Consider the following 24,358-nt stretch of genomic DNA (forward strand, 5'->3'; position numbering starts at 1 on the left):
TAAAATGACCATACTATCAAAAGCAATCTACAGATTCAAATGTGTTCCTATCAAACTACCAATGTCATTTTTCACAGAATTAGAAAAAAACTATTCTAAACTTTACACAGAACCAAAAAAGAGCCCAAATAGCCAAAGCAATGTTAAGCAAAAGGGACAAAGCTGGAGGCATTACATTACCTGACTTCAAACTAAACTATAAGGCTACAGTAATCAAAACAGCCTGGGAATATTTTTATTTTAACAATATTAATTCTTTCAATTCATAAACATGGGATATATTTTCATTAGTACTTGATTATTTTTGGTGCTATTATGGTTGATATTGTTTTAAAATCTCAAATTCCAATTGTTTATTGCTGGTATAGGAACACAAATGAATGTTGTATATTGATCTTGTAACTTGCAACTTGCTAAAATCACGTATTACTTCAGGACATTTTCTTTATAGATTCTTTGGGATTGTCTACATAGAAAGCCATGCCGTCTGTGAATAAGGAAAGTTTTACTTATTTCTTTGCAATCGTATGTGTTTTTTATCCTTGCCTTATTGCACTAGGTAGAACTTCCAGTACACTATTAAATAGGAAGTGGTAAGAGACCATATCCTTGCTTTGTTTCGAGTCATAGCGGGAAACATTTAGTCTCTCACCATTAAATATGATGTTAGCTCTGGGTTTTATTTTTAGATATCCTTTATTAGGTTAAGGAAAATTCCTTCTATTCCTAGTTTGCTAAGAGATTTAATCATGAAAGGTTGTCAAATGCTTTTTCTTCATCTACTAATATGATAATATGGTTTTTCTTATCTAGTCTGTGAATTACATTGATTGTTTTTTTTTTTTTTGAGATGAAGTTTCACTCTTATTGCCCAGGCTGGAGTGCAATGGCACGATCTCAGCTCACCACAACCTCCGCCTCCCAGGTTCAAGCGATTCTCCTGCCTCAGCCTCCCAAGTAGCTGGGATTACAGGTATGTGCCACCACGCCTGGCTAATTTTTGTATCTTTAGTAGAGATGGGGTTTCTCCATATTGGTCAGGCTGGTCTCGAACTCCCAACTTCGGGTCATCCGCCCACCTCGGCCTCCCAAAGTGCTGGGATTACAGGCGTGAGCCACCGTGCTGGGCCCATATTGATTGATTTTTGAATGTTGAACAAGTCTTGCATTCCTGGAATGAATCTCACTGTTTTTGATGTATTATCTTTTTTGATATATTGCTGGATTCAATGTACTAATATTTTGCTAAGGACTTTTGTATCTATATTCATGAAAGATATTGGTGTGTAGTTTTCCTTTTTTGTAATGCCTTTATTTGGTTTTGGTATTCACGTAAAAATTATCTAATAAAGTGAGTTGGAAAGTGTTTCCTCCTTTTCTCTGAAGACATTGTGTAGATTTAGTATTATTTCTTTCTTAATATTTGATAGAATTCACCACTAAAGCTATCTGGGCTTACAGTTTTTTTTCTTCGAAGGTTTCTAGCTACAAATTTAATTTGTTTAATAGATATTGGGCTATTCAAGTTATCTATGTCTTCTTCAGTGCGTTTTGGTAGATTTTGCCTTTTAAAGAATTGGTCTATTTCATCTAAGTTATTACATTTATAGACCTACCATTGTCTGTGGTAGTCTCTATTATCCTTTTGATGTCTGTTATGTTAGTAGTGATGTACCCTTTTATTTCTGATATTGGTAGTTAGTGTCTTCTGTTTTTTTTGGTTAGCTTGGCTAAAAGTCTATGAATTTTATATTTTCAGTCACCTTTTTGTTGTATTGATTTCTTTTTATATTTCCTGTTTTAATTTTGTTGATTTCAGCTCTAATTTTTTATTATTTCTTTCCTTTTGCTTAAGGTTTACTTTCCTCTTTTTTCTTATTTTCTAATGTATAAATGTCTGTTACTAGTTAAGGTAATTCCCATTTTCTAATATATGCATTTAATATTATAAATTTCCCTTTACTCTCTGCTTTCTCTTCATTCCACAAATCTTGGTAAGTTGTATTTTCATGTTCAGTCAATTCAACATAGTTTAAATTTCTCTTGAAATTTCAAATTTATTTTGAAGTATATTGTTTAATTTCCAAATATTTGGGAGATTTTTCCAGATATATTTCTGTTATTGATTTTTATTTTAGCTCTGCTGTGATCTGAGAATATTCTTTGTATGGTTTTTATTTTTTAATTTGTTAAGGCTTGTTTTATGGCCCACAATATGGTCAATCTTAGTGCATATTCCATAGGAACTTGAGAAGATGTGTAATTTGTTGTTATTTGGTGGAGTATTCCATATGTGTCAATTCAGACAAGTTGGTTGATAGTGCTGTTTGGGTTAGTTATAGGCTTACTTATTTTCTTCTTATGTGCTCTGTCAATTACTGAGAGAGGAATGTTAACTCTCTAACTTTAACTGTGTATTTATCTATTTCTCCTTTCATTTCCATCAGTTTTTCTCTCATGTATTTTGCATCTCTGTTGTTAGTTGCATACACATTTAAGATTGTTATGTCTTCTTGAAGACTTGATCCCTTTATCATTATGCAATATTCCTCTTTATCCCTGATAATCTTCCTTGTTCTGAAGTTTACTTTGAAATTAATACAGCCCCTCCAACTTTCTCTTGTTCAGTGTTTGCATAATATATCTTTTTCCATATCTTTACTTTTAAACTATCTAAACCTTCATGTTTAAAGTGTTTTTCTTATAGACAGTATACAGTTGGATCTAGCTTCTTTATCCAGTCTGAAAATATCTGCCTCTTAAGTGGTATGTTTAACCTCTTCACATTTAATGTAATATTGGTATAGTTAGATTAAAATCTACCATCACACTAGTTATTTTTTCTTTGTTGCATTTGTTCTTTGTTTCTTTTTTCCTCTTTTTCTGCCTTCTCTATTTTTTATTGACTATTATCTATGATTCCATTGACTTACTACTTATGCTTATTTTAAAAGCTTTTTTTTTTGAGATGGAATTTCACTCTTGTTGCCTAGGCTGGAGTGCAATGGTGCGATCTTGGCTCACTGCAACCTTCGCCTCCCAGGTTCAAGCGATTCTCCTGCCTCAGCTTCCCAAGTAGCTGGGATTACACGTGCCCGCCACCACGCCTGGCTAATTTTTTTGTATTTTTAATGGAGACGGGGTTTCACCATGTTGGCCAGGCTGGTCTTGAACTCCTGACCTCAGGTGATCCATCTGGCTTGGCCTCCCACAGTGCTGGGATTACAGGCGTGAGCCACCAAGCTTGGCTTTAAACACTTTTAAAGTGGTTGTCCTAGGGTTTAAAATATATGTTTTATAAAATTAAAATGGAGGCTACAGTATAAATATTCCCCAAGACCAACCACCCATAATCACTTAACCAAAATGTAAGTCATCTTTGTTTCCCCACAACACGGACTCTAATCATCAACAAAATACAAAATGTAAGCTTTTGGACATCCTTGTTAGTGTGATTCAAAGAAATGAAACCAATCAGCTATACACGAGTCAGCTTACACAGCTCTACTTGCCCTAAAAAGAATGCTAATGTATAACAGCCAATGATGAAATAGATCAAAATACTTGCTCTTTTCTGCTGTATCTGTGCTGTGACTGCAGTAAGGCAGTATCTTACCACTTGGCTGGAAGTCTTCCACCGTGATCTGTACTTACTTTCACTGTATGACAGTAAACCTTGAAATGTTTCCTAATATATATATTTTAATATAATCTGGGTCCCTACCGTAATGCTTCACATGTAGTATAAGGACCTTATGACAGTACATTTCACATTTACAGATGCTATAAATATTCAATACACTGTTACTTTGTTGCTTAATGACCAATCATATTTTAGATCAATTACAAATACGGAAAATAATATCGCATTTTACCTTCATTTATTTCATTTCTTGTTAAAATTTTTCAACTTTTATTTTAGATACAGGGGTACATGTGCAGATTTGTTACATGGGAATATTGCATGATGCTGAGGTTTGGAGTATGAATCCCATCACCCAGGTAGTGAGCATAGTACCCAAAAGATACCTTTTTAACCATCTTCCCTCCATCCTCTAGTGGTCCACAGTGTCTATTGTTCCCATATTTATGTCCATGTGTGCTCTGACACATTTATTTATGTAGATCCAAGTTTCTGACCTATAGCATATTGCTTCCCACTTAAAAATTTCCTTTGACAAGGTGGCCAACTAGAAGCAGCTAGTGTGCATGGCTGCCACTGAGAGGAACGGAAGGGGCGAGTAAACACAGCACCTTCAACTGAAACATCCAGGTACATGCATTGGGACTAATCAAGGAAACAACTTGACCCACAGAGAATGGAGAAAAGCAAGCCCACCCAGGAGAGACATGGAGCCAGGGCAACCTCCCCTGCCCGGGTAAGCCATGAGTGAATGTGCAACCTTCTGGCCAGGAGATCCCCTTGTGAACCCACCCCACCAAGGCCTTCACTCTGACACACAGAGCTATGTGGAGTCTCAGCAGAGCAGCCACTCAGGCACATGCAGAGACCTGGAAGCCATAGATACTCGGGCTTTCTGGGCTTCCTGGCAAAAGCAGGAGGTTAGACCCCCATAAATACTCCTAGGAAAGAGGCTGAATCCAGGGGGTTGAGCAGTGACAGTCCACAGGCCCCACCTCATGGCACCTCATAGAATAAGACCCACTGGCTTAGAATTCCAGCCAGCCACCAGTAGCAATAGGGGACAGAGCTCCTAGCGGGAGGGGCAGGCTAACATCTTTGCTGTTCGGGTACCTTAGCCATTCCAGCCTTCCAACTTTGGAGGCTCCAAGCTGACCAGGAGTGGAAGAGATCCCCCAGAACAGCACAGCTGCTCTATGAAAATGTGGCCAGACTGCTTTTTTAAGCGGGTCCCCAATCCTATTTTTCTTCATTGGGCAGGATCTCCCAACTGGGGCCTCCAGTCACCCTGCCTCCCCTCCCCCTCACCCCCGCCCCCACCCACCCGGTGTTCTCCAGTGGACAGAAATTTGAAAAATCCCTGGGATGGAGCTCCCAGAGGAAGGGATGGGCCACCATCTTTGCTGTTTGGGTGACTTAGCTGTTCCAGCCTTCGGGTTTTGGGGTGCCTGAGGCAACCAGGTGCTGAAGTGGACCCCCAGCACAGCACAGCTGCTCTACAAAAACGTGGCCAGCCTGTTTTTTTAAGTGGGTCCCAAATCCTGTTCCTCCTCACTGAGTGGGACCTCCCAATCAGGGTCTCCAGCCACCTCCTACAGGTGCATTCGGGCTGGCAGCAGGTTGGTACCTCCCTGAGACAGACCTCCCAGAGGGAGGGGCAGGCCACCATCTTTGCTGTTTTGCAGCCTTCACTGATGATACTTCCAGATACCAGAAAATCCGAGGCGACAAGGCACTGGAGCAGGCCCCCAGAAAACTGCAGCAGCCCAATGAAAAAGTGGCCAGATTGTTATATGGGTGCCCGTTCCCGTATCTCCTCACCAGGCAGATCCTCTAGGCCTGGGCTTCCAGCCACTTCCTGCCAGAGCTATTGAGCCAGTAGCAGCTGGGCAACTTCCTGGACAGAGCCTCCAGGCACAACTGAAAGCTTCTCTGCCACTGCCTCTGCAGTAGAACTGCCCTTGCTAACCTTGGACTAATGAAGGAGCAGAGACCCTCAACATTGGACCAAATGGATCTGATAGACCTCTACAGAACTCTCCACCCCAGAACAACAGCATATACATTCTTCTTATCACCACGTGGCACATACTCTATAATTGACCACATAATTGGACATAAAACAATTCTCAACAAATGCAAAAGAATCAAAATAATACCAAACACACTCTCAGACCACAGTGAAATAAAAATAGAAGTCAAAACTAAGAAAATCACTCAAAACCATGAAACGACATGGAAATTAAACAACATGTTCCTGAATGACTTTTGGGTAAATAATGAAATTAAGGCAGAAATCAGGAAGTTCTTTGAAACTAATTAGAACAAAGATACAACATACCAGAATCTCTGGGACACAGCTAAGGCAGTGTTAAGAGGGAAATTCATAGCACTAAATGCCCACATCAAAAAGTTAGAAAGATCTTAAATTAACAATCTATCATTACAACTGAAAGAATTAGAGAAGCAATAACAAATCAATCCCCAAACTAGCAGAATACAAGAAATAACTGGTTAGCCATATGCGGAAGATTGAAACTGGACCCCTTCCTTACATCATATACAAAAATTAACTCAAGATGGATTAGAGACTTAAATGCAAACCCTAAACTATAAAAACCCCAGAAGAAAACCTAGGCAATACCATTCAAGACATAGGCATGGGCAAAGATTTCATGATAAAGACACCAGAAACAATTGCAACAAAAGCAAAAATTGACAAATGGGATCAAATTTAACTAAAGAGCTTCTGTGCAGCAAAATAAACTATCAACAGAGTAAACAGACAATCTACAGAATGGGAGAAAATATTTGCAAGCTATGCATCTGACAAAGGTCTAATCTTCAGTTTCTATAAGGAATTTAAAGAAATTTACAGGAGGAAAACAAACAACCCCATTAAAAAGTGGGCAAAGGACATGAACAGACACTTTTCAAAAGAAGACATACATGCAGCCAACAAGCATATGGAAAAGGCTCAGTATCTCTGATCATTAGAGAAATGCAAATCAAAACCACGACGAGATACCATCTCACATCAGTCAGAATGACTATTATTGAAAAGTCAAAAATAACAGATGTTGGTGAGGTTGCAGAGAAAAGGGAATGCTTGCTTATACACTGTTGGTGGGAGTGTAACTTAGTTCAACCATTGTGGAAAACAGTATGGTGATTCCTCAAAAAGCAAAAAGAGGAACTCCCATTTGACCCAGCAATCCCATTACTGGGTATATACCCAAAGGAATATAAATAATTCTACCATAAAGATACATGCACGTGAATGTTCACTGCAGCACTATTCACAATAGCAAAGACATGGAATCAACCTAAATTCCCATCAATGGTAGACTGGATAAAGAAAAGGTGGTACATATACACCATGGAAAACCATGCAGCCATAAACGAGAATGAGATCATGTCTATTGCAGGAACATGGATGGAGCTGCAGACCATTATCCTTAGCAAATTAACACAGGAACAGAAAACCAAATACCGCATGTTCTCATTTATAAGTGGGAGCTAAATGTTGAGAATGTATGAACACAAAGAAGAAAACAATATACACTGGGGTCTACTTGAGGGTGTAAGGTGAGAGGGGGGAGAGGAGCAGAAAAGATAACTGTTGGATACTGGGCTTAATACCTGGGTGATGAAATAATCTGAACAACAAACCCCTGTTACATGAGTTTACCTACGTAACAAACCTTCACATGTACCCCTGAACCCAAAATAAAACTTTAAAAAAATTCCTCTGATATTTATCATAGGTTAATCCTGCTGGCAATGAATTGTGTCAGTTTATGTTTTCCTGAAAAAAATATTTATTTCTCCTTCCATTGGATATTTCCACTGGAAAATTCTAAATTAACATTTTTCTTTAAAGAATTTAAAGGTGTCACCTTATTGGTTTTTGGCTGTGTGGTCCTCACAAGAAGCCTGCTCTAATTCTTATCTTTGTTTTCCCATAGTAAGGTGTTTTTTTCTTTTCATTGCCTTCAATGTTTTCTCATTGTCTGGTTTTCAGCAGTTCAAATATCATATATCTAGGTGTGGGTTTGTTTGTTTGTTTGTTTGTCCTGCTTGGTGTTCTCTGAGCTTCTTGGGTCTGTGGTTTGGTGTCTGCTAATACTTTTGAAAATATTATGGCCATTATGTTCTTCCAAATTTTCTTCAGCTCCATTCTGTCTTTCTTTTCCTCTGGAATTAAAATTACACATATATTGCATCATTTGATGTTGTCTTACAGCTCTTGGACTCTCTGTTCTGTTTTCTTCATACACTCTTCTCTTTGTGTTTCAATTTGGATAATTTCTATTGACCTATCTTCAAGTTCACTGATTTCTTTCCTTGACTGTGTCAAGTCTACTGATGAACTCATTGAAGGCATTCTTTATTTCTGTTACGCTCCTTTTTTTTTTTTTTTTTTATTGTATTTCACTGGATTCTTTCTTATGGAGCTTCTGGAGGAAAAGCCTGCAAAAGGGTAGAAACCCCACCACGTTTGTAGCACTTCCCCCAGGAACTTCACAACCTTACACTAGCCCACACTTGGCCCTTAGCAATTCATTGAAAGTTCTAGTTAAATTTCCTACTAGTTTATACGGCATTCAGTTGGCATCTGCCCCAGGTAAGCAAATGTTTGTGTTCTGTTTTCCCCTGAAGGTGCCTGTCTCTCTCAAGATTTTATAATACAATAGTTGCTTGTCCCATGACTTCAGTCTTCTGATGGTTTCTAATGGGTTATTAATTTCCAACTTGTCCAGTTTTTTTCTTGTTGTAAGAATGGCAGTAATGTCTTTTCAGCTTTATATGACTCCAAGCTGAAACTGGAAGTCCTACAATTTTTTTTTGAGATTTATTACTGCCCCACAAATCCCTTTTATACCCCCATGCCTCAAGTCATCTCAATACTCCTTAGGTGCTAAACCTTTGAAACCTTGGATATCTTCCATGCAGTAGCACTAACTCCTACACTGAAAGCCGCTGTTACTTTGGGAGCTCACCCCTAGCACCACACCTTCTGAAGCTGTGGTTTTGCACATACTTAGGAACATTGACACCACAGTTGGCCAACAGTCAGTATGGTACAGATAATCTGTGTTTGGTCTCCATAAGTGGTGTTTGTGGGCAGGGAACATGGTAGAGTTTATGGTGAGCTCCCCCATGGGGGCTGCCTTCTTGGAAAGGTATCCATTACATACAGAGAAGGAAGCTGCCTTGCTTGTTTTAACAAAGGGTTCAGGGATTAGAGGTGTTGGCCTTCTCTAGGCAGGATTCCTGGAGTAGGAGTGTTTAGATCTGAGCTATAGGGATCTGTGGTATTTATTAGAAGCTTAAGTGCCCCCTCAGTTTATGGCATGGGGCAAGGCAGATAAATGATCTCCTTTTACAGAGGTAAAAATTCGGGATAGAGCCATCCTCTTCTGAATGATATCACTGGAGAGAATGGGGATGTCAGGGAGGTACAGTAAACTACTGGGAAATACCACTGGAGAAGATGGGGGAGATGTCAGGGTGATATATATCCCTCTAGGTAAATAATCCTCGTGGTTATGAGTGAGTTCAGGGTAATACAGTCCCCATGTGGGTGTTACCACTGGGGGAGAGAGGGGAGAAGTCAAGATGGTAAAGTTCCACCCAAGTGCTACCACAGGGAGATGGAAGGAGAAGTCAAGGTGAAGGAGAAGCAAACAACCTCTGAGAATCTTAGGGACATGTCCACCATTCATCAAGCATTGACTGATTGCATGCATTGCTCTAAATGCTTTACATCTATTAACTAATTTATTTCTCTGAGATATCTGAACTTTAAGGCACAGCTAATCTGGGCTAGAAAGGAATACACCCAAGTTTTTTTTCTAATACTTGTATATTATTTCATTTTTACATTTAAATCTCTGATCCATATGGAGTTTGTTCTCTTGCATGGTGTAAGGTGTGTATCCAATTTAATCTGTTTCTAAATGGCCATGTCTAGTGGGTTGTTGTCTCCCTAAAAGATGTGTCCCCAGAACCTGAGAAAAGGATCTTTGCAAATGTAATGAACTTAAGGATCTTGAGATGAGATCATCCTGGATTAAGCCAGTGGGCCCTAAATCCAATAACAAGTGTTCTTATAACAGAAGAGGAAAAAGAAACAGAGAGGGTGATGTAAAGACAGAGGCAGAGATTGGAGTTCTGCATCTACAAATCAAGGAATGGCAAAGATCGCTGGAGCTACCAGAAGCTAGGAGAGGCATAGAATAGGAGAGAGGCATAGAATAGATTCTCCCCCAGAGCCTCTAAAAGGAATCAGCTCTGATGACATCTTGATTTTTGGCTTCTAGCCTCCAGAGCTGTGAGAGAATAAATTTCTGCTGTTTTAAGCCACCCAGTTTGTGGTAATTTGTTACTGCAATCCTAGGAAACAACACCATTTATGTAAAAGTTCATCTTTGCCTCTTATGATTTGAGATGCCATTTCAATCATATATAAAAATTTATTCTGTATTTGGATCTATTTCTGGACCTTTTACTCTATTTCACTGGTTTGTGTACTCATGTGACATTACCACATAGTTTTAATTATAGAGGCTTTATAGTATGTTTTAATACCTGGTGGGGCTAATCACCATCATTACGTTTTTTGGGGGGTGGCTTATAGCTATTCCTTCATGTTTATTTTCCCTTATACATCTTAGGCAATTTGGTTTCTGAGTTGATGCATTTAATTATTATGCTATGCTAACTTTCTAGGATATTTATTAGAAAAAAGTCAGGGAAAGGGGTGAGTGACCATTCATTGAGTTTTGGGAGATTGAATGATTGGTCCCAATTTTTCCCTCCTCCCTGTGTCCATACCCTTTCCCCCTTGACTTTGTGGTTGCTCATGTGATTTGCTTTGCTTAATGGCATATGGGTAGAAGTAATATGTCATTTCTGAGGCTAGGCCTTACAAGGCTTTGCCTGTACTGGCTTGCCTTCTTGCCCCTTTGCACCACTATAAGAGGATACACAGGTAATTGCTGCCTCCCAGTCTCAGCTCCAGAATGGGAGACATGTAAAGAAAGCATAGTTGCCCCAGCTGCAGTACCAACAGTCGGGCCCAACTTAGATTAGACAAATCTCATTCAGTTCTCTAGATACCGGAGAATAAATTTGGCACTTACCCAAAAGATAAATGATTGCAGGGAATGGAAAAATTCTACCATGTTGGAGTTTTCTGTCACTATTTAAAAAGTATTATTGAGTGAGAAAATCAAGTTGCAGAGAATTGAGCATAATATAATGCCACTTTTGTAAAACATCCAAAAAGAATGTATGTGTGTAATATAGAAGTGTGTGTACGTGTGTGTATTACAAACACGAAAATAAGAGTGAAATGGTTCATACATGACTGTTTGCACTGGTGATCTGTAGGGAGGATTGCAGGTATTAGTGAAGGTAGAATAAAAGGATGAGGAAGTTGAGCAAACAAAAAGATTAAAAGTACTACATATTGAAATCTAATAAGAATGATAGTATTGTGGAATGCTATTCAGCCATAAAAGAATGAAATCCTGTCATTTGTAGCAACACGAATGAAAATGGAGGTCTTCATGTTAAATGAAATAAGTTGGGCCGGGCGTGGTGGCTCACGCCTGTAATCCCAGCACTTTGGGAGGCCGAGGCGGGTGGATTGCCTGAGGCCAGGAGTTCAAGATCAGCCTGACCAATGTGGTGAAATGCTGTCTCTACTAAAAATACAAAAATTAGCTTGGCGTGGTGGCGTGCGCCTGTAGTCCCAGCTACTTGGGAGGCTGAGGCAGGAGAATTGCTTGAACCTGGAAGGCAGAGGTTGCAGTGAGCCAAGATTGTGCCACTGCACTCCAGTCTGAGTGACAGAGTGACACTCCATCTCAAAAAAAAAAAATGAAATAAGCCAGGCACAGAAAGACAAATATCCCATGTTCTCACTCATGTGGTAGCTAAAAAAGTTGATCTCCTAGAGGTGAAGAGTAAAATTATAGATATCAGAGGCTGGGAAGGGTAAGGGGGATAAATAGAGGTTGGTTAATGGATACAAACATACAGTTAGATAGGAGTAAGTTCTAGTGTTCAATAGCACAATAAAGTGACTACAGTTAATCATTTACTTTATATTTCAAAATATCAAGAAGAAAAGACTTGCAAGATTCCAAACACAAAGAGAAGATAAATGTTTGAGGTGATGGATATACCAATTACCCTGATTTGATCATTATGTGTTGTATGCATGTATCAGAGTATCACATGTACTCCATAAATATATCCAATTATTATGTACTAGTAATAAGAAAGAATAATAGCATTATGTTTAGGCATTCACATGAATGTCTACAGAAAGAAGAGAAAAAGCATTGTGAAATAAAAGCTAGTATGATAGGATTATATTTACACTTTACAGAAAAACAGAATGCTATATATATAAAGGAATCAAAATCATGGTTTTATTGTGGAATCTCTTGCTAGAAATACACACCAGGGAACATATTTGACAGGTACAATTATATCATATTACAAAAATATTTAAAACACATACTATACCTTCTGTTGTACAGTGTATCATGGAACATATTCTCTTGAATTCAGGGTATGTCCATATCAGATATATAAGTTAGTTGTCCTACAACTTAGTTTGTTGACACTATAAAATATTTAAAATTTCACAGAAAACAGGAAAAGCATTTACATAATTTTCCATATTCCTTTTTTATAAGGAGTTTGGAATCAATTTATGTTATAGCGCTTTTTGTGGGAAGTCTTTTCCTAAAGGATTAAACTTGAACAATTTCTCCTCAGTTGGGTTCTATGAATTCTATGATACTGTCTCAGGTCAGGTTCCCTTCTATACACAGAGGCTAAGAAAGGCATCTGGAAGCATATGATTTATGTGTTCTTTATGGTGAACCTGTAAGGGAATAAGAGAAGGATAGGGAAAGAGGAGTCATCACAAGGATGTGGTTTCATGTTGAGTCAAGCCTTGGCCCCATGCAGGGCAGAGGAGTGTGGAGAGGGGGAGGAGCCTCTGGATTGTAAATTTCACTGCAAAGTTGTTCTGCCTTCAGGGAGGAACTTGGGCCCTTGTATCCTTTTATACATCACTCACTGGCTACTCCCTAGGAGGGTAGTATAACCATCTCCAGGCATGTTGGCACTATGGAAAACCAAAGGCAATGCTCTGGAAAAAGTTACAGGTATAAGCTGTTTGCTACAGCACTTGCAGCAGTTAGAAAATGGATGCCCTGGCCAGTCAAGGGGATCAGGGTGAGGCACCACCTCCACATAGTGAGGACGTGCAAATATGGAAAGATGCTGCTCTGATGCATTCTTAGGGCTTCTCCTCTTAACTTGGCTCATGAATATATTCACATGGTTTCTCTGCTGCAGGCATTCTATAGCATACACTTAGATCCAACTTCTCTGAGAAGGCTTTCTGATATTCAAGAAACATACAGATTTTCTTTTAGGTAGGAATACTTGGATGCATATTGAAAGCTGATCTCTGGGTGCAGCCTTTCCCACAGTCACTGCATTTATAAGGTTTAGCTGGAGAATGAGTAATCTGGTGCTTATTCAAACTTGACTTGTTGGTGAAGGCCTTGTCACACTTGGTATATACATAGGCCTTTTCTCCTGAGTGAATTCAATGCTGCTGCTGAAGCTAGTGGTGTGTGAGTGTGTGTGTGTGTGTGTGTGTGTGTGTGTGTGAAGGCTTTCCCACAGTCACTGCACTCATAAGGCTTCTCTCCAGTGTAAATTCTCTTTGATATGTAATCAAAACTGACTTGCATGTGAAGGCCTTCTCACACTCAGGACATACATATATGGGATGTATTAGTCCATTCTCACACTGCTATAAAGAAATACATGAGACTGGGTAATTTATAAAGAAAAGAGGTTTAATTGGCTCACAGTTCTGCAAGCTGTGGAGGAAGCATAATTCTGGCATCAACTCAGCTTCTAAAGAGGCCTCAGGAAACTTTCAATCATGGTGGAAGGTAAGGGGAAGCAGGCATGTCTTACATGGCCAGAGCAGGAGGAAGAAAGAACAAGTGGGGAGGAGCTACACACTTTTAAATAACCAGATCTCATGAGAACTCACTCACTAGACAGTACCCAGCAGGGATGGTGATAACTATTCATGAGAACTCTGCCCCCAATGATCCAATCACCTCCTACCAGGCCCCTCTTCTAACAGTGGGGATTACAATTCAACATGATATTTGGGTGGGGACACAGATCCAAACCAGATCATGGGATTTCGCTCCAATATGAGTTTTCTGAAGTGCAAGGAGATGTGATTTTTTGAAGGCCTTCCCACATTTAGTGCATGCATAGGGTCTCTCTCCTGCATGACTTTGTTGATTCTCATGGAGCTGTGACTTGAAAGAATTCCCACAATCACTGCATTCATTGAGTTTTTCCCCAACATGAACTTTTTAATGTGTGATTAAGTTTGACTTATGGTTGAAGGCTTTTCCATGTTCAGTACATACACTGGATTTCTCTCCAGTGTGAAAATTCAGATGTATGTTGAGGTGAGACTTCTGGGTAAAGGTTTTCCCACAGTTGCCACATTCATAAAGTTTCTCATCTTTGATGTGTAATCAAGACCAATTTGTAAGTAAAGGCCTTTCCACATTCAGTACAGACATAAGCTCTCTCCAGTAGGAGTCTTCTGGTGTGCAAGGAGATTGGATCTTTTGGTGAATACCTTCACACATTTTGTGCCTGTATAGGTTTTTTCTCCTGTGTGGGTTTTCCTACGCTCATGCGCTTGGGATTTGGAATGAAAGGCTTTCCCACAGTAACAGCATTCAAAAGGCTTCCCTCCACTATATATTCTCTGATGTGCAATCAAGTGTGTCTTTTGGATGAAGGCCTGCCCACATTCAGTGCATATATAGGGTTTCTCTTTGGTGTGAATTCTCTGTTGCAAACTGAATATTGACTACTGGGTGAAAGCGTTCTCATTTTCTCTGCATTCGTTGGGCTTTTCCCCAGAATGAAAAGTCTGATGTGTGAAGATGTGTGACTTCTGAGGGAAGACTTTTCCACATTCGGTGCCTACATAGGCTATCCTCCCGGTGAGAAATTTCGGATGAAGAATGTGTCCATTCTTCATCCAAATTTGTCACTGAGGACTTTTCTACATTGATTAGGTTCACAAAATTTCTCACCTGTATGAGAATAGTATAAGAAGCTGTAAGTAAAATTTGACTATAATTAATAATCTTGTTTTTCTTGCATTGCTTCTATTGGGACTTGTAAGTTTTAATTATGTTTCAAATCCTTTCCAAATGAATCATATTTAAGGGACGGCTTCTGTGAACTAATTAGATATGGGCTCATGTGAATTGTTTTTCCAATGTACTTATATTCATAATCTTTTTCATTATTCAATATGTTACTGTTGATGAAAGCAAATGACTCAAAGGTCTATTTTGGTTTTCCTTACATCTCTATCTGTTCATCATCTTGCCACAGTTTTCATTAAAAATGGAAACAATGAATTGTCCCTCTTGAATTCACCTACTCTCTTATTGTGAAATAAAACTTTTAACAGAAATTTACTATTATAGAATTTCAATCCCACACTTCCCTCCTAAAAGGAGAAAAAGAAGGTGAAATTGTAACATAGAACAGTTAGCTTAGTATAGAGGAGCCATATGCAACTTATCCAGACTGAACACAGAGAAATCACATGATGATGATAATGATGATTCTTATCATATGCTGTACACTTAAACAGCACTTAGAACATGCCAGGTACTTTTCTAAGTGATATAAAAGTATTAATACATAATACATATATTTAAACTCATTTAACTTTCATAGCAACCCTCTGAGGTAGATATTATTATACATGCTTTCAGAAGAAACAGCTGAAGCTCAGAATGGGTAAATAATTTGCCCAAGATGACATGGGTCCTGTGTCAAGTAGACTGGATTTAAACCAAGCCAGCCTGTCTCCATTTACATAGGCTATCTAGTACCCAGTTAGTTCTTATAGCAGCTCAGTTTTACCCTAAGTAATACATAAATCAACTTACCAAGAAGAGGAAATCACTAATATTTCAATTATTTTTACAGAATATGAAATATAGCAGGTTTTCAATATTTATAAAATGCATAAATTGCACCAGTGGTCCCCAACCTTTTTGGCAGCAGGGACTAGTTTTGTGGAAGACAATTTTTCGATGGACCAGGGAGGGGGGATGGTTTCGGGATGATTTGAGTGCATTACATTCATTGTGCACTTTATTTCTATTCTATTATTATTACATTGTCATATATAATGAAATAATTATACAATTCACCATAATGCAGTGGGAGCCCTGAGCTTGTTTTCCTGAAACTAGATGGTTCCATCTGGGAGTGATGGGAGACAGTGACAGATCATCAGGCATTAGATTCTCATAAGGAGTGCACAACCTAGATCCCTCGCATTCTCAGTTCACAATAGAGTTTGCACTCCTATGAGAATCTAATACTCCCACTGATCTGACAGGAGGGGGAGCTCAGGTGGTAATGTGAGTGATAGGGAGCAGCTGTAAATACAAATGAAGCTTCGCTTTCTGGCTCCACTGCTCACCTCCTGTTGTGCCACCTGGTTCCTCGCAGGCCACGGACTATCTTCCACTGGCACAAGTCTGTGATCTGGAGGTTGGGGACCCCTGAATTATACCATCATTCTATTCTACCGAGTTTGAAGATACTGAGCATGACCTGATCATAAAATCCCGTTTGTTTTCCTCTTGTAGCCAGGCTAAAATACTGGCATCCAGAACCTTGTCCCCCAAACTCCACTATACTTTCACTCTTATGCTGTACTCTTATATCCATAAATCTCCTTTCATTTATTCTTAAGCATGTCAATTCATAGGCACAGATGAGCAACTTTTTTGAACTTTGTACTTCATTTAGCATACACACACAAACACACATACATGCACACACACACATATACACACACACAAACCTTTTACTGGAGCCAAAAATATTTAGTTACAGCTACTACTCTTCAATGTAAAAAGTTCATGCCTGTGCTGAAAATGTTATCTTTAACACTCTTGAGCCCACCAACTTCATAGGCCACACATACAGTCATTGGTCTGAAAAAATAGATAGTATATGTAAGTTTGCATTCCATTAGTAAGCAATATTTACTCAAAAATCCAGTGTATTCCTAAATCCAATCATTATTCACATATTCTCTCATTAAGCTTGCTTTTTCTGTTTTGTGACGATTCAAAATGTATATGTGATTCATAGATCAGTTAAGAGTCCTATGCTCTGAAAATTAATCTCATGATCTAAGTACATTTCTAGGGAGACATGATTTTCTCTGAATTTTAAGAGCAGACACTATCTATGTTACCCACTTTTATGCTTTTTAAATAATAGTTGTCCACATTGCTGGAATGATTAATGAACAAAGGCTGAATTCTTTTTGTTTTCAAGTCATGTTTTCCCTTCCCACTAACAATCTGTTTCTTTGAACACTTTTCAACACACTGAAAACAATCCCACTGAAACAAAACACCCTCATTTACCTATCTCCACAAAACCAAAAATTTTAGTACTTGAACTGGTTTATCCCTTTTTCCACTAAAAAATTAAGAATAAAATATTGCTATTACTTTTATTCTTAAGGATTTTAGAAAAGCTCTAGGAGGGAAATCATCATCTGTCATACAATTTGAAAATATATAATTTGCATATAAGTATTTCTGGAAGGAAACCATTAATATTGGTAGTCCCTGGGGAGGGATATGGGAGGAAAGAGATGGGAGTGAGATTTTTCACTGTGTACTCTTTCATATTTTTGAATTTCAAACCTTGTAAATATATTATCTCTCCCAAAAATTTAAATTAAAAACTAAAATAAAGGGGAAAAGTTATTAATTTTGAAATTCTGAGGCATGGAGGTGAAGAAAGGGAAAGATATGCAATGCTAGAGTAATTAAACACTAAATTAAATAGAACTAGTGAAAACTGTATCTGGAGAGAAACAGCCTTAAATAATCAACAGCCAAGATGCAGAGAGGAATTTCATATGTAGGAAACATTAAGGAAAATGAGAAAAATGGAATAGAACATGAGTTATAGAATATATACAATGTTCAACTAGAAATTTGTGGCCTGTTGTCACTGAGAAGAGTTTAATGATCATTTGCTACATAATAGGGAGTAACTTCCATTTTATTTCACAAAGTGAGCATAAAGTAGATGTCATGGTTTAGATAATAAAATCTGTCAGTAGTACTTAAAATAAACTTGTAAAAAAAACAAGGGAATTAGCTAATCCCATTAAGAAAAGAATAATACAGCAATTTTACTGAGCTCATTTACCAGTTCTAGCAGTTTTTTGGTGGAATTTTCAGGATTCTCTCTATATAAAATCGTGTCATTAGCAAATAGACAATTTCACTTTTTCCTTTTCTATTAGGATGCCTTTTATTTCTTTTTCTTAGCTAATAGCCAATTAGTCAACAGAAAGAAAGAAAAGGCATCCTAATGGAAAGGACTTAGTTCAGGACTTCCAGAACTATGTTGAAAAGAAGTGATGAGAAGGACATCCTTGTCTTGTCTCTGATCTTAGTTAGAGGGAAAGCTTTCAATTTTTCACCATTGAGAATGATATTAGCTATGGGCTTGTCATATACAACCTTTATTGTATTGAGATAAGTTCCCTTTATACCTATTCTGTTAAGAGTTTTTATCATGAAACGGTTGAATTTTGTCAAATGCTTTTTCTGCATCTATAGAGATGATGATATGATTTTTATTCTTCATTTTGTTACTGTGGTGAATCATAATTGTTGAACCATCCTTATATCCAGGGATTAAATCCCACTTGATCATAGTGACTAATTCTTTTAATGTGCTGTAGAATGAAGTAGAAGAAAACACAAATAAATAGAAAGATATCACATATTCATGGATTGGAAGAAGATACAACAACGACAACAAAAACACATCAGGCCAATATCCCTGATGAACACTGATGCAAAAATCCTCAATAAAATACTGGCAAACTGAATTCAGCAGTACATCAAAAAGCTTATCTACCACAATCAAGTTGGCTTCACCCCCAGGATGCAAGTCTGGTTCCACATATGCAAATCAATAAACATAATTCATCACATAAACAGAACTAAAGACAAAAAGCCCATGATTATCTCAATAGATACAGAAAAGGCCTTCAATAAAATTCAACATCCCTTCCTGTTAAAAAGTCTCAATAAACTACATACTGCCGGAACATACTTCAAAATAATAAGAGCCACTTATGACAAACCCATAGCCAATATCATACTGAATGGGCAAAAGCTGGAAGCATTCCCCTTGAAAACTGGCGCAAGACAAGGATGCCCTCTGTCACCACTCTTATTCAACATAGTATTGGAATTTCTGGCCAGGGCAATCAGGCAAGAGAAAGAAATAAAGGGTATTCAAATAGGAAGAGAGGAAGTAAAACTGTCTCTGTTTGCGGATGACATGATTGTGTATTTCGAAAACTCCATCATCTCAGCCTAAAAGCTTCTTAAGCTGATAAGCAACTTCAGCAGTCTCCGGATACAAAATCAATGTGCAAAAATCACAAGCATTCCTATACACCAACAATAGACAAGCAACGAGTCAGATCAGGAATGAACTCTCATTCATAATTGCTACAAAGAGAATAAAATACCTAGGAATACACCTAACAAGGGAAGTGAAGGACCTCTTCAAGGAGAACTACAAACCACTGCTCAAGGAAATAAGAGAAGAGACAAACAAATGTAAAAACATTCCATGCTCATGGATAGAAGAATCAAGATAGTGAAAAGGGCCATACTGCCCAAAGTAGTTTATAGATTCAATGCTATTCCCATTAAACTACCACTGAAATTCTTCACAGAATTAGAAAAAACTATTTTAAAATTTATATGGAATCAGAAAAGAGCCCAAATAATCAAGACAATCTTAAGTAAAAAGAACAAAGCTGGAGGCATCACATTACGTGACTTCAAACTATACTCCAGGGCTACAGTAAGCAAACCAGCATGGTACTGGTACAAAAACAGACACATGGATCAATGAACAGAATAGAGGGCCCAGAAACAAGGTCACACACCTACAACCATCTGATCTTTGACAAAGCTGACAAAAACAAGCAATGGGGAAAGGATTCCACATTCAATAAATGGTGCTGGGATAACTAGCTAGCCATATGCAGAAGATTGAAACTGGACCCCTTCCTTACACCATATACAAAAATTAACTCAAGATGGATTGAAGACTTAAATGTAAAACCCAAAACTATAAAACCCTGGAAGAAAACCTAGGCAATACCATTCAGGTCATAGGAATGGGCAAAGATTTCATGATGGAAATGCCAAAAGCAATTGCAACAAAAGCAAAAATTGACAAATGGGATCTAATTAAACTAAAGAGCTTCTGCACAGCAAAAGAAACTATCAAGAGAGTAAACAGACAACGAACAGAATGGGAGAAAATATTTGCAGAGGTCTAATATTCAGTATCTATAAGGAACTTAATTCTACAACCAAAAAGTGAACAACACCATTAAAAAGTGTGCAAAGGACATAAACACTGAAGACATACATGCAGCCAACAAGTACATGAAAAAATGCTCAACATTACTAATCATTAGAGAAATGCAAATCAAAACCATAATAAGATACCATCTCACACCAGTCAGAATGGCTATTATTAAAAAGAAAAAATAACAGATGCTGGTAAGGTTGCGGAGAAAAGCAAATTGCTTATACACTGCTAGTGGGGGTGTAAGTTAGTTCAGCCATTGTGGAAAGCAGTGTGGCAATTCCTCAAATAACCTAAAACAGAATTACCATTTGACTCAGCAATCTCATTACTGGGTATATACCCAAAGAAATATAAATCTTTCTACCATAAAGACACGTGCACACATACATTCATCACAGCACTATTCACAATAGTAAAGACATGGAATTGACCTAAATGCCCATCATTGATAGACTGGCTAAAGAAAATGTGGTAATATATACCACGAAATACTACGCAGCCATAAAAAAGAACAAGATCATGTCCTTTGCAGTAGCATGGATGGGGCTCGAGGCCATTATCCTAAGCAAACTAACACAGGAACAGAAAACCAAATATCACATATTCTCACTTATAAGTGAGAGCTAAATGATGAGAACTCATGGACAAAAGAGGAACAATACACACTGAGACATACTTGAGGGTTGAGGGTGGGAAGAGGGAGAGGAGCAGAAAAACCTATAGAGTACTATGCTTCTTACCCGAATGATGAAATAATCTGTACACCAAACCCCCAGGACATGCAACAAACCTGCACAACAAACCTGCACATGTACCCCTGAACCTAAAATAAAAGTTAAAAAAAATAAATAATATAAAAAGAACAGTATAATCCAAACATGATTTAAAAACTGGACTTAGTTTTAGGTGAAATAAGTGGGATTTGAAAAGAAAGGACATCTAAATATTTCCAAAAACAGAAAAAAAGGTAGGAGTTCCAGAGCGAAGAGCCAGGAAATATATTAGAATCCAGAAGATTTTAGGAGGTAAGAACATTTTCTGATTCAGGCAATGAAAATTCCACTTACTAATATATTAAAGTGAAGAAATTAAATAGCTGTGAGAAATCTTATTTTACACAGGTAAATATGGTACTACAGCACAGTTATAATGCAAAGACTAAAGGTACAGTGGGTCCTCTGTATCCATGGGTTCTGCATCCATGAATTCAACCAACGACAGATCAAAAATATTTTTTAAAAAGAGGATGGTTGCATCAGTAGTGAACATGTACAGACTCTTTTCTTGTCATTATTTCCTAAACAATACAGTATAACAACTATTTACATGTCATTTACATTATATTAGGTATTATAAGTAATCTAGAGATGATTTAAAGTATAAGGGAGGCTGTGCATAGGTTATATGCAAATATTATGCCATTTTATTTCAGGGACTTGAGCATCTGTGGATTTTGGCATCCAAAGGGGGTTCTAGAACCAATCCCCCAGAGATAACGAGGGGTGACTGTATATAAGTCAATAGAACAGGAAAACAAAACATGAGTTCAGAATAGATGAAAGACTCCTTTAAGGAAGATATTCTACAAAGGGAAGAACAGAGGACAGTATACAGGGCCCTAGTTAAGGGCACCTCAGCTACAGGGAGTGGAGGAAGAAAAGTCTGTAAAGATAAGAAAACAAACAAAGTACAAATCAACAAGTAAAAGACAGAAAGATCTGTGGTTAGAAATAGATATAACAATAGGAACAAGCAATACACAGAGAGGAATCCCACATGGATAACAAATATAATTAAACGTTCCAAGTAGCTAATTATAAGAGAAATGGAATGAAAGTATGAACACCACAAAGTGAGCAGTTGAGGCTGAGGCATAGGGTGGTGAGGAAGAGTATAGATTCTGATGGAAGTGTTGACAGACCAGAAATGGCATGAGGATAGTTGTAGATGGCAGTTCTGAGAAGCTGGAGAGGAAATGAAATGAAAGGAGATTAAGCAGAAGCAAGAGTGGGATGCAGTGATTTTGAAAGGAAGCAGATCCATAAAAACCTGAATACATAAGGACTGAATCTAAGACCACTGGAGAAGGCAGGGAAGAAAATGTAAGAGAAGGAGAAAATAACCAAGAAAGAGAGGTCCTTGAGGGGCAGCTTGATATGTGATCCAGAGTGCAAGGATGGGGAAGAGGAGGCAGATCACTCTCCTGTTAAAAGGCCAAGTAAAGAAGACAATGGATATTGGCAAGGGTCATACTCGGAGATGACATTTAGGTATCTGAGGAATTAATACTGTCTATATTCAGTTAACCCCAAAAGTTTAGAACTTTCAAGATGGGTTATCTTCAAAGTGTTTCCAAGACATCAGGTTCTCCTAGGGAAAGTGAGACTGACTTCCATGTCCCCATCTGCCTGGGTCACGCTCACTCACCTGAATAGCTGTTATGTGGGGCTTCCCCCTCCAGCGTCCATGGCCCCTCTCCTTGCTCCAACTTGAAGGTGGCCTCTGACTGGGGACTTGGTACCCTGTTAACGGGACATGATACAGGATTGGGTCCAGCTGATTGGGTTTCAGGGGATTTCCAGAAAAGTAAACACATTTCACTGGGAACAGAGTAATAATCACAAAAATGAATAGAACTGAATCTCAGACAAATCAAGGGTCATCACATATGAGATGTCAGGCAGCACTCAACAGCTGAGATTAGAAATATCCACTGGGGCCTCAGAGATGCAAGGGCAGCAGTGCTTAACCACTGAGAGCAGGTGGCTGTAGTTCTCTAGTGTCATGTCCCAGTACAGGCATCTCTGAGCAGGGTCCAAGTGCTGCCACTCCTCCCTGCTGAAGTCCACAGTCATATCCTCAAATGACACTGATACCTGCAGCAACACAATCCTATTCAAGGTAGCATGGTCAGCACTGGGGATGGAAGAAGGTCGGAAATTGTTTTTAATGCATTTTCTTCATGATATCCCATATGATATGTCTCTTAGATACCTAGTTATACTTAACATTGTGTAGGATAAAAATATCTAATGTAAATTTCTCCCACTCATTGTGTATTAAATCAATCAGCAAATCATGTCTCTACTTAACCTCAAGCCTTCTTTTAGTTTCTTGAACATAGAGAATACAGTTATAATAACTGCTCAAATGTCTTTATCTACTAATTCTATCATCTGTGTCCCTTCTGGGTCAATTTTGATTGATTTTTCTCTTCATTATAGGCCATATTTTCCTGCTTTTTTGCATGCCTGGTAATTACTGGATGCCAGACATTGTGAAATTTATCTTTTTGGGCCCTGAATATTTTTGTATTCCATAAACATTATTGAGCTTTGCTCTGGGATGCAGTTAGGTTACTTGAAAACAGTTCAATCCTTTAAGGTCTTAGTTTTAAGTTCTTTTTTTTTTGGATGCAGGGTTTTGCTTGAGTACAGTGGCACGGTCATAGCTCACTGCAGGCGTGAACTTTTGGGCTGAAGTGATCCTCCTGCTTCAGCCTCCTGAATAGTTGGGACTATAGGTGTGTGCCACCATGCCCACCTATTTTTTTAAATGTGGATTTAGGGTCTTACTGTGTTGTCCAGGCATGTCTACGAACTCCTGGGCTCAAGCAATCCTCCCCTTTGGCCTCCCAAAACATTGAGATTACAGGTGTGAGCCACTGTGCCTAGCCTAAAGTTGTTCTTTATAGAAGTATTCCAGCTAATAAACAAAGAGGGAGGGACAGCATTAAAATATCACTATTTTGAAAATCCTAATGAAATAATGGACCTAGGCAATGATTATCAATGGATGCTAAACATTTAAGTGAAAGGCTGCAGGGAGCTTTATAATCTATGGATCAGGTTCAATAACACCTGAACCCACTGATTAATCTTAGCACATAAAGAAAGATATTGAGGAATTATGCACCTCCCAGTGAGATGCAAGAATATGTACGAAACACAACTTATGAAGTATTTTTGCCAAAAAATTAAACCTGAATATGTTCAAGCCTCTAGAGCTAACAGCTTACATTAAACATGAAGGATCAAGGAATATCTTCAGTGATATCACAATGATGTCGTCAGCCAAATCCAGAATATGGGACATTCTACAGAAAAAATGACCCAGTTTCTTTAACAAATAAATAGCAAGGGAAAATGTGAAGCTAAT

The 24,358-nt window shown here is 38.2% G+C and overlaps 1 protein-coding gene across 1 annotated transcript in view; it reads right to left on the reverse strand.

The window, feature by feature from the left end:
* Positions 1-22,645, reverse strand: part of ZNF41 (zinc finger protein 41) — a 333,150-nt gene extending 310,505 nt beyond the window's left edge. The window contains exon 1 of the mRNA XM_055269297.2: positions 22,628-22,645. The gene's annotated coding sequence lies outside the window, so the exon portion shown is untranslated. The remainder of the gene's footprint in view (positions 1-22,627) is intronic.
* Between the last annotated feature and the right edge of the window lie 1,713 nt (positions 22,646-24,358).

The sequence above is a fragment of the Symphalangus syndactylus genome, chromosome X, assembly GCF_028878055.3.
Source record: "Symphalangus syndactylus isolate Jambi chromosome X, NHGRI_mSymSyn1-v2.1_pri, whole genome shotgun sequence".
NCBI lineage: Eukaryota > Metazoa > Chordata > Mammalia > Primates > Hylobatidae > Symphalangus > Symphalangus syndactylus.